Here is an 11,257-nt window from a genome sequence, read left to right on the forward strand (position 1 = left end):
ACAAGAACGACCTATGCCGTGGCGCTCAAGCAAGCTCTAGCTGCGCACCATCCTGGCTAAAAGCTATCTCCTCCATGATGAGGAGGGTCATACCTCCGCTACCTGGACATCCTCTACGGGGACTATAAATAGGCTCCATTAGGGTAACACCTGACTTTGGACCAACTGAGATCCACTCTAAATTGAGCGTCGGAGGGCTCTCGCCGAACCACCAGTAAGGCTTTGTACAGGTCCGTCGTGTGCAGGAAGTGGCTCCTTTCTCCGCTCCAGCTAGCAACTCCCTTGACTTCCTTGGTGTGGTCACCCTCGGCCAAAGTCTGAACCACAACATATCCAATTTACTTAATTTTACTATTGTTATGTTTTGAGAAGGGGTTCAGGGCATTCTGGCCATTGGATAGATAAAAAGCAGCAAGCTTTTGAAACTGAAATAGGAGCAAAGTTTTCTAAGATGATGAAATTGTTAGACCATGCAATGCCTTTACCAGATATAATTCACCTTAATTTAATAGAAAATGACATTTCAATAGCAACACATGTAGCCCAAGTATAGGAGTTCATGGATCCAATTTGGGTGGGTTTGGTTGAGTTACATGCCATGTGGATTAGGATCTCCAACCAAAGCCTCCCTAATAATTTTTAGTTATTTCGAATTCCGTTTGCAAGTGCAAGGGAAAGATGATCAAGCTTGGTTTCCTATCTTCCGAGCTTAGAGGGCCCTCAATCCGAACCCAAAATTCTTAATAGGCTGTGTGCGGGGGCGGGGATTTCGAAAAGGACAACAGCCCCAACTGCAACGTGAAAGCAATCATAACAGAAAGGAACTCGCTATCCTCACCCCCCTTATTGCAGACGATTCACACCCCCCTTCCGCACTTCTCCGAAAGGGCGAACCTCCCTTCCAAGTTCCAAGTCTGGACCCCAACGACGCCGGAGACGAAGTCTCCGCCACCTCCTCCTCCTAACCGTACCCTAATTCTAACTCTCTCTTCGATCCAGAGCTAGGTTTAGGGTTTTCTCTTCGCGTGGGTGATGGCGCAGAACGGCGCGGACTTCCACCTCTCGGACGAGGTCCTAATCGGTGATCCCCACCGACCCCTACGAACAGCTGACCTCGCACGAAAGATCACCTCCATGGCAATCACCTCCCGGGTCACGAGGCTTGAGGCCGAGGCTGGTCGGCTGCGCCAGAAGATCTCGGAGCGGGATCGATTGATATCCGAGCTCCAGGACAATCTCGACCACCTCGATCGCATGGTCCAGGAGTCTGACGCCCGCCCTCCGGGCTGCTCTCGAGGAGAACGTAAGCCCTGTGATTGATCTTGTATTGAATTCTCTCACTGGCCTTTTCGTTTCAATTGGTTGTTATTCTTTTTTATTCTATTTGATTGAAGGCTAAGCTTTCGAAGGAACGTGATATGCTGGCGTTGACTTCGAAGAAACTCGGGAGGGATTTGGCAAAGGTGTGATCTTTTTTACTCTGCTGCAATCCTTCGTTTTAAAGAAATGCTAACTTTTCAATGATTAGTTTGGGAGTTCTCTCATGCATCGTTTCGGTTGCATTCATTTGGCACAATGCATGAGTACTAGCTGTTTGAGGCTGCATTGCTGTAGCACTTTATATGACAGAGAACTAGGATTCTATTGGAAAGAGAAGAAAGGAATGATACGTGATATGTGAGTTTATATTTTCTAGGCTTGATCGGATTGCATGGTTCTCAAGAATAGAGGCGATCCTGTTCCACTAAATATTAAAGTAGCAGGCATGGATGCTCAATGTCTGAACTGCAGAATTTCTTTTTTATTATTTTTCTTTATTTTTCGTTGGGAGGGGATGGGGGACAGATGCAACTTGTTTTTGTAATACCGTCTGGGTTGCAATAGGTGAAGTTGTAATATGTATATCATGGAGAAATGGATTTTTCAAATTAGGATAGAGAGAAGATAGATAAAAGGGATTGAGTTACTTGGGTGACGCGTAGGGTTATTTTTTTTAGACTATATTCAGTATTAATGGAGGTGACGAATTCTCTGTGTTGAATGTATGCTCAAAATTGGAGGTTTTTTACATGTCATTTTAGTCAAATCATACTTTTCTTGGGCTCTGATGATTGATGGATTAAGAATTTAGTTGATATACAAAAAATGGTAGTCAACTTACATGCACTTGGCACGCATTGTGGAAGGCTAATTTTGCTGGCTCTGAAAGATGTCCATTTAATGAAATGTGTTCATTAGTAGATATGATGATAACAATCAAGGAAAATAATACCCTCCTGAACTGCCTAGTTCGGAGCATATCAAGCCGTACCAGAGGCCGATTAGCATGATTCTACCCCTTAGTTTGAGAAACTGACGAGGGAGGGGAGAGGGAGAAGGAGAGAGAGAGGAAGGGAGGGAGGGAGGGAGGGAGAGGGAGGAAGAGAGAGGGAGAGGGTGGCGGAGAGAGAGAAACGGAGGGAGGGGGGAGGGCTCCGCAAAGGAGATCATACTTTAGTTTATGGGACTAAGTTATCCTCTTAGTTCTTTCATATGATCAAAGTCTTTAAATTCCTTTAAATTTTAGAAGAACTAAAGCTCCTTTCATGACATTGACAGGGGACAAATCTTTGCATCAATCAACAGAAACAGATTTTCTTTGCATCATTCTGCAATTACTTGTTTTGGGGGGCTGAGAGATGGATAACGTTTTTTGGTTGATAAAATATATGCCTTTACTTCAAACTATGAAGTTGGGCTACTGTTACTATGCTGTTATAGAACTTCTAGTCTTCTTCAATTTGGCAATATTGTCAGATGTATTAATTAGCTTATGATACATCGTTCTTCAGAAGATTCGTGTCTTTAAATCATTTTGGCCATGTAATTTAGACCTTTTTCCTCCATGGTCTATTAATTAGTCTTCATTCAGGCATTGTTGCCAATGAGGTTCAGCCTTTTTTAATTCACTGTTGTCTGGAAGATTTCAGTTTTGTTGTAATATGTGGAAATTGGATTTCTGGTGGCAACCTCATTTTCCTCTTTTATTTTTAGTCATCTAAGACCAAAACATTAGTAGCATAGGGTTTATGCAAAACCAATCTAACAGCTATCCAATTGAAACTGAGCCTTTCAATTTAGAGGCTTCTTAAAATAACACTTTTAGCCTCTATTTTAGCAGAAAAAGGACTGAGTTTGGAGAGCAATTAAATATGCCACCCCATGTTCTCGAGATCCAGGTCTCACAAAATACCATACAACATCTTGGGCATGAAATCTTCAAACTAAGGCAAGGTGAGCCATAGCTGTCCCACCATCAGCCTTGAAAAAGAAATAAAAAAAAGAGCAGAAAAGAGGAGGAAATGAGGAAAATAAAACAAAGGAAGGGAGGATTCCACCACTAGAACTTAGGAAGAGGATCAAGAATTTTAAAGCATTCATAGTGTTTTCGTAGGAGAGTTGCATAAATATTTTTTTAGAGAAACAAAGGTTTCTAGAGAGCACCTAACCATTCTCTTTTGGTGTTGCTAGTCATGGGATGGAATTCCACAATTGGTTTCTAAAGATTATGATGGAGGTTGACATAGGCAGGGAGGAGCTTCAGAGTGACAGAATAGAAATAGAAAGGAAAAAGAAACTAGTATCAAACTAGAAACCAACTAGAACTAATTAGAAGAAGAACTGGAACTAGAAATGAAATTTAGAAGGAACTAAAAAGGTTAACTAGCACTAACTAGTAGCTATATCTTGATATCAAAGTTTTTTGTTGACACCTAGAAACTTAATGTTTACAAAGTTTTCCGTGACTTGCCAAAATTCGGAAACTTGCTATCAACATTCCTCGAAAATCCACCAACACTCGTTTTAAAGTCTAGTAGAGGATGTGAAGAATCCACCCCACAAGAGAAACACACAAATTAGACTCAAAGAAATTTTTGTTTCTTCTATTAATGGCAAAAATTGAGAGACTACAATGATGGGGCTCCTAAGGCTCACAGAATTTTTTAGTTCCATATGGATATAATTATTCTAAAAAAGTGATAGTAACAAAAGTAATCCTTCCTAAGTCTCGTAGGACTTCTAACTTAATTAACAACTATTTCTAGATGGTGAAGTGAGCGCAGGCCTTGGTGCAATGGTACGGTTGCTCTACAATGACCTGGGTATCACGAGTTCGAAATACGGAAATAATTTCTCTGCATGTAGGGGTAAAGCTGCTTACATCTTAACCTCCTAAACCCTATAGCAGCGGATTCCTCGTGCACCGGGATGCCCTTCTTTTATGTAGATGGATAAGAAAGAAAAGACCAATAATATATGAAAAAATCATCCTTAATTTGTGTTGGTTGAGAAATGACATGTTCATAATTATCTTGAATTTTGTCAGCAATGATAGTCTTTACTAAAGAGGCCATACTTTTCTCAGCCAATCTTTGATTGAGATAATTCAAAATGTATTAGAAAGTGAAATCAATGCTAGATGCAATGGAAGTGATTTGAAGCCCAAATTCCATTTGTGCTTACCATAGTGATGCTATCTTTAGATGTAATGTGTACTAGACTGCTCCTTTGGCTATGACTTGACCTAAAAACAAAAAGTCGACATCTAGTTCAAAAATATGACTTTTGGATACTTATGGATCAAATGTCTAACTCATGAAACTATACAGTTTTGATTTCAGATAAGTTTGACATGAATCATGGGGCATTAACCTTCAATTTTATTCCAATACAATTTCAATGCATCAGTGACATCTTTTTAATCCTTGGTGGTTTTATCTTGACCTTTGTTATAGAATTTGATGCAAGAGGAACAAGGTTCAAGAGCCAAAAGGTGGAGGGAGGGGTTTCAGCTTGCATCATAGGTTGTTAAAGGACTGGTGGGAGGTACGACATTAAGACATAGGGAAGTCGGTTAAAAATTAATTCGTTTAATGTGTTATGGAGTTCTCCTCTCTCTCTCTCTCATGCATGTGGTAAGATGAAACCAGATGAGTGGAGGAGTTAGATCGAGGATATAAAGATAAGAGATATTTTGGGAGTCAAGAGGAATTTAAGGAAGTTGAAGGGATTATTGGAGGTGATTAAAGAATAGATGACAAATGGAAATCTAAGCATGAAGTTGAACGTAGCGATTGCTAGTCACATCCCTCTTTGGTCTATTATGTTGGGATTTAGAATATGTGTATATGCGTATGTATGTTGGGATTTAGAATGGGCCATCTTAGCTATGCTATCCTAACCATGTCTTTGGTTTTATCCAAATGTGGATCTAGTCGGACCATTTCATATTAGGTCGGATTGAGATGTCCGCACTAGGTTAGGCTTGGGTCATTGGAGATAGAGTAGGGCCCTGCATGGAGAGATCAAACCAACTATTTATCAGGGTTGTTGGATCTTTTTTGTGGAGAATAATGATGGGAATCCTACTAGGCATTTCATAGAAATGATGGAAGAGTTACCAATCTCCAACAATGGGAGAAACAACTCTCAAGCTTTAAATGCGGATCCTCCTTCTAATAGAAGAGGGGTGGAAGTGTGCAACCACTGGGCTACATCCTTATTTGCCCATGATAGATCTACATCATCAACGTATAAAATAAGCGCCATTGTTGGATTGGTGAGCTAGATTAATGTTTGCTACATGTAAATAGGATTTTTTCACATCTACTACTTTGCATTGAGTTGAGTCTGTTTATTTGTTCAATTTATTTTGACCAACCTAGACTTCAACAACATGCTTTAGTTTCATCTAAGGTCTCCCATACCAACCCATAACAACCATACCGTACTGGTAAGGTACCAATATAGTACCGAGATTTAGTTCAACATATGAGTCAAATTAGTCTGAACCAAGCAGAACTATTATGTACAACCTAAAACTAAGGTGTGTACCATACTGTGCCAATCCGTACTTTTCAATTTTGGGCAGTACTATGATAAAAAGTGAGGAGCAAAGGGCAAAGGGTCAGAAGCTATCTTGGTACAGGATGCATACTGTACCGTATTGACCATACCGTATCAATCTAGTAATGTACTGGTGTTGTATTCTGTACTGAGATTGTGGACCTTGGTTTCACCTTGGCTTAACAACCACTTTTCCAAAGTGGATCCTATCCATGAAGTGCAAAGCTGATGCATTGACCAACATATGGCATAGTATTAAAGGAATGACTAAGGTCCCCATTGCTTGTAGAATGGCACCCTAGGAATTTGATGTTGTTAAGTATATGAAGCAATGCAAATACCTGTATGCTAATTATTATGCAGCATCCTAGGATCAAGAATGATCGTGTCATGGCCACTTAAAATTAATGATAGAGTCACTCATGACTTGGCAATGATTTTCTCATATTAGAACATTGTGAACTTTTATTGTACTCTTTTAGTGACATTCCCCCATGATATAGTCAATAAGGACTGTACGATGATGAGGCATAGCTGATGCAAGTTAACAATTAAGGTGAACCTACCTGTTGACATGGTGGACCCTGGCAAGAATTTTTTGTGCATGACCCAAATGAGATGGCATAGGACATAGGACAACAAGACATAACATATTCAGTAGAATACAGTGGCAAGCCAATATTAATGGCCCCCATTCTGTAGTTAACAAATCAACCTTATAGACTCTTTTTCTGTATAGCAACAATTGTGCCTCCAACAGCCATGCATCATGCCTAGGTGCAAGGTACTTAAAATATATGCCTTGTGGCTTATAGGTGAGGCTACAGGGACTGAGGTTGCACTTGGTGAATATCACATGTATCCGATAAGTATATTATATGATTGGATTTCCTTTATGGTAGCTGAGGCATAATTGGATTTTGGACCACTACTTGTGGCGTGTTCCAAGGTGTAAAGCTAAATTTCTTGGTATGTTTATTGGTGGAACTAAGTTGCCCATTGATTTTCTTATCCCCTATTTCCTTTAGGAAGTTCCATCATTAAAAGAATGGAAAAAACAGAAGACAACCTAAATAACTTTGATTTCATTCAACCTTACATCATAAAGAAGTGTTGCTTTTTTTTTTCCTAATCTTGCATCCTTACATCTTTTTTCTTTACATTCCGATTGAATCTAAACATTTAAGGCAAGTGGGTCTATCTCTAAAGGAAAAATATTTGACGGTTCTCAAAGATAAATTCTATTAGGAGCAATCCAAATCAAAACTTTTTAGGGAGGCTGAGATGTGAAAAATTGAACCTATACATAAATAGATTTTGCTCGTGCATTTCAGACTATTAAGATGGGTTGGTTCCTTATGTTGCTTTTGCATCTTGTAATACAATTGACTTTATATAGCCATCTATTTAGTTAATTGCTTCCAAGTTTGGATGTTCAATTGTTAGAAAATTAGTAGTTTTATGGATGATGTTAGATGATCACAAGACTTCCAAAAATTGAAAACAATAGTCATGACCCTTTCCATCAGTGCAAGCAATGAACCAGTCACATTTAAAAATCATTAGGATTTTCCATTTGATGTATCTCAGGCCATTTTGATTTGGGATATTCCTGTTGCACAATGTGATTGGCATCTATGGTCCACATATTGGAATTGAAACCCTAAAATTGATTGATCAGAACTGTTACTGAAGAGTGGAAATGGCCATTATGAGCATTTTGAGAAATGCTATGTTAGCAGCTTAACACAATTACTGTAGCAGCTCCATCAATGTGCTTATACCAGGGTATGTTAGCTTGGCAAATGGATTTTTCTGTATTTTCCTTTAAAAGCTTGCCATTTTGGAAATAATCCTATGGAGATCAACTTTATCTGTAATACTTAAAATCTAACTGGTTCAGATTACAGAAATAATATTTCAACACTTGATGAACTCATTGTGCAAACTGAGCTATAACACAACACTGCACCTCTCCTTCATATGGAAGAAGGTTCCGGGTTCGAATTTTGAACCTTGAGAAGTACTTCCCGAGTTATCTTAAAAAAGATTTCTAAAAAATCTAGCTACCTATGCTCTAATTCCTGGTCCTGAAGCTGCACATTTTGAACTAGCAAGTATGGATACCATTTCCTGTGTCCATTGGTGTGTTTGTCTCTGCATGAAGTTTAGCTTCTGAGATAAGAACCTGGAGAAATCGTAGATGTTAGTTTATTTGTTGAACATTACAGATTCAAATATGTTACTCCCGGTATTGCATAGATTCCTTTTCTATTTCATCATTCTGCGTAGTTTTGATGGTCGTTTGTTTAGTTCCCTGATGAAATTGACTGAACATGTATGTCTCTTTTTGTAGTTGGAGACATTCAAGAGGCACCTGATGCAATCACTACGTGATGATAGTACATCTGTAAGTTTAACAAACTTAGACCTATTTGGTACATATCCTTTTAGATGCTCTCTCTCTCTAAATCATCATTGTCTTCACTAAAATGTTTACTAAAAGGTTTTTCCTCCTTATCATGGTTGTCACCTAGCAACAATCAGAAGCAATTGATGTAGGGACCTCTGATGAGCTAGTCGCCAGAATTCCTTCTTGGAGAGGTACTATTCATCTTAGCTTTAGCTCTTTATTTGTTCATCTCAATGTTTTAAATACTGTGGGATGGGTCTATCTTGATTTTTCCATGGAATGAGACATCTAGCATACCGACACTTGGGATAGTTTCATTTCTCGATTCATTCCATTTTGACACTTGGGATCAAGGTCTGCTATCTTGGTACCGAGTATTGTATCAGTGCCTTATCGGTTCGGTACAATATGGTATGGTATGCCTTGGTATGGGCCGGTACATACCTCGGTATATCTCGGTATGAGGTGGTATGGTACGGGGCTTGTACGACTCGCTGTTAAGTTTCATACTGGTTTCCTCTAGGTATGATACGGCATGCCTCGTATCGAGTGGTACGAGGTGGTACGGCAGACCATGCTCGGGATAGTGCCCCATTTCGACACTCGGTATTTTGGGATGCTGTGCCATCCCATCGGTATTAAAAACCATAGTTTGCCTGTATATATTACTTGCTTAAGGCTTAAATGTTGTACTTGTTTTTGTTTTGTTCTTGTGCTTGTACATGTGATACAAGATGAGGGTTCCATAAGTCGCATTGCACCGGATCTAGTTAGCGTATCATCAGAAAGTGGGGGTTCAAGTCAAGATGGTACATTCCTTACCATAGTTTTGCTGAAGTATTCAAACTTTCAAAAATTTAACTTGCTGATGAAATTTATGTCAGATACAGTGACATCATCAAGGCATGCTGGACATCAGTTCTCTATCACACCATACATCACTCCACGGCTGACCCCCAGTACTACACCAAAGGTCTCATCAACTAGTGGTTCTCCCAGAGGATTCTCTACTGCAGGATCATCGCCCAGAATGTTGTCTGGTACAATATCACCAACAAAATCTCGTTTTGAAGGGTACTTGACATTATCATCATTGTATCCACCAAGTCAGCAATCCTCAGCATCCAGCTCTCCTCCACACAGGCATTCCTCAACAGGTTAATACTCCCCGGAGGCTTGATTATATATGTAATTTCTTTTACTTTGTATGTTATCAAATTGCAGTTAGTTCATATGAGTTCTAATGTTTCAGGACGCCCTCGGATAGATGGAAAAGAGTTTTTTCGTCAGGCAAGGTCAGTTATGCTTCCAGACATCTGTCATAGAGTATTCAGCAAGGCAAATTTATCTAATTCTTCTACTCTATGCACTTCAGGAGCCGTCTCTCATACGAACAGTTTGGGGCATTTTTGGCAAACATCAAGGAGTTTAATGCTCAAAGGCAAACATGTGAGGTATGCATCCTTGGACTGTGTGAGTTGTTCATTAGTGTACTTGGGTATTATATGAGAGAGGTTTGAGATTTGTTTTATTTTCATTGCAGGAGACATTGGCAAAGTCTGAAGAGATCTTTGGTACAGAGAACAAGGATCTCTACCTTTCCTTTAAGGGCCTGCTTAATCGCAACCTATCTTAGACATTAGCTTGATGTTGAGAGAACTTTGGTCGCACACGCAGGTACTTATCTCTAACATTTTTTTTTCTTGAAATATGTTTTTGAAAGTTGAAAATAAGAACTTGCACTTGCACCTGTTTTCTTTATTCTCAATTTGTTGACTGGTCTATTAACTTCTCAGAATTAATGGAGATGCACAAATGGGTATAATTTTTCAAGAAGGGGGACCTGGGAGGAGTTTCAATAGCAAAGCAATTTAAACTTCTTGCTTAGTTGATGTTCAAGAAAATTTGCTTGTCAAACGTGTCAGTCTTTAATGGAAAATTCTAACAGCAATTAATTTGAACTTGCCGGTAATGTATGAATGAAGCCCAATTCTGCTATTTCACTTTAGTGACAGCAGTACTGCAACAAGTTTTCAGGTTGCTGAACAAAGGCTATCCTGAATCTGTCTCCAAATTTCCCACTGTAAGCAATAATTACAAAGAAAGGCTATGCAACATGTACAACATGGTTCACCTACAGTCGAATAATTGTTGGATTTGTTGTTTATAAATAATTGCATGCCTTCTTTTTTCTTGCCAATTACTTTTTGCTTCCATGTATTTTTTTTTCTTTTCCCTGGGAAGATTGTATGAGCAATCTACTGAACTACTATTTTTTTGTATTTTTGCCCCTAAATTGTTTTTGTTTTATTTTTTACAGTTTGGGACCTGGCTTTTGAGTTATATGTAAATTCTTACAAGGCTTTAGTGGTTAACATTGTCTCAACTTATCAAGTCTTATTTCATACTTAATGCCTTGGATGTTTTTTTAACATGCAAAGCTTCCTTTCAAGGTTTAATAAACTGATGTGTGTTTAGGATGTCTGCATGTTGTACTCTGGAAGTTCTCCAAAACTCGTAATTATGTGGTGGCTGGGAGATCAGGATAACAATGTCTTATAAGGCATAGTTCAGGTCCACAATGCAATGGACACAAATAGTTTCCATGAGAGCAGGATTACGCTCATGGTGGCCATCAAAGTTCATGCAAAACAATGATTGCTTTCTGGTAGGCCTACCACAGTCTCAATTATTTTTATTATTTGCCTTGCACAAATCTCCGTGCTTGCTGCTAACAACTTTGCAAGCCAATGAGAACTCTTCTATGTGCTGCAAGGCAGATATAAACTGTGCCACACAAATAACAGGCCTACTTTAAGTCTAGTGAACAGCAAAGAATTTTATTTCAGCTACAAGTATGTTTGGACATACATAGATCACTTCAAAATTCACCTTACTGAGTATAAAAGTGATTGACAATCCCTGAGCCTTGTGTGGACATTGTAGCTTATCTGCATC

At 39.1% G+C, this 11,257-nt stretch overlaps 1 pseudogene; it reads left to right on the forward strand.

Moving 5' to 3' along the window:
• The first annotated feature begins 836 nt into the window (after nucleotides 1-836).
• Nucleotides 837-10,687, forward strand: LOC103697858 (annotated as a pseudogene).
• Nucleotides 10,688-11,257: the final 570 nt, after the last annotated feature.

The sequence above is a fragment of the Phoenix dactylifera genome, unplaced genomic scaffold (genome assembly GCF_009389715.1).
Source record: "Phoenix dactylifera cultivar Barhee BC4 unplaced genomic scaffold, palm_55x_up_171113_PBpolish2nd_filt_p 001097F, whole genome shotgun sequence".
NCBI lineage: Eukaryota > Viridiplantae > Streptophyta > Magnoliopsida > Arecales > Arecaceae > Phoenix > Phoenix dactylifera.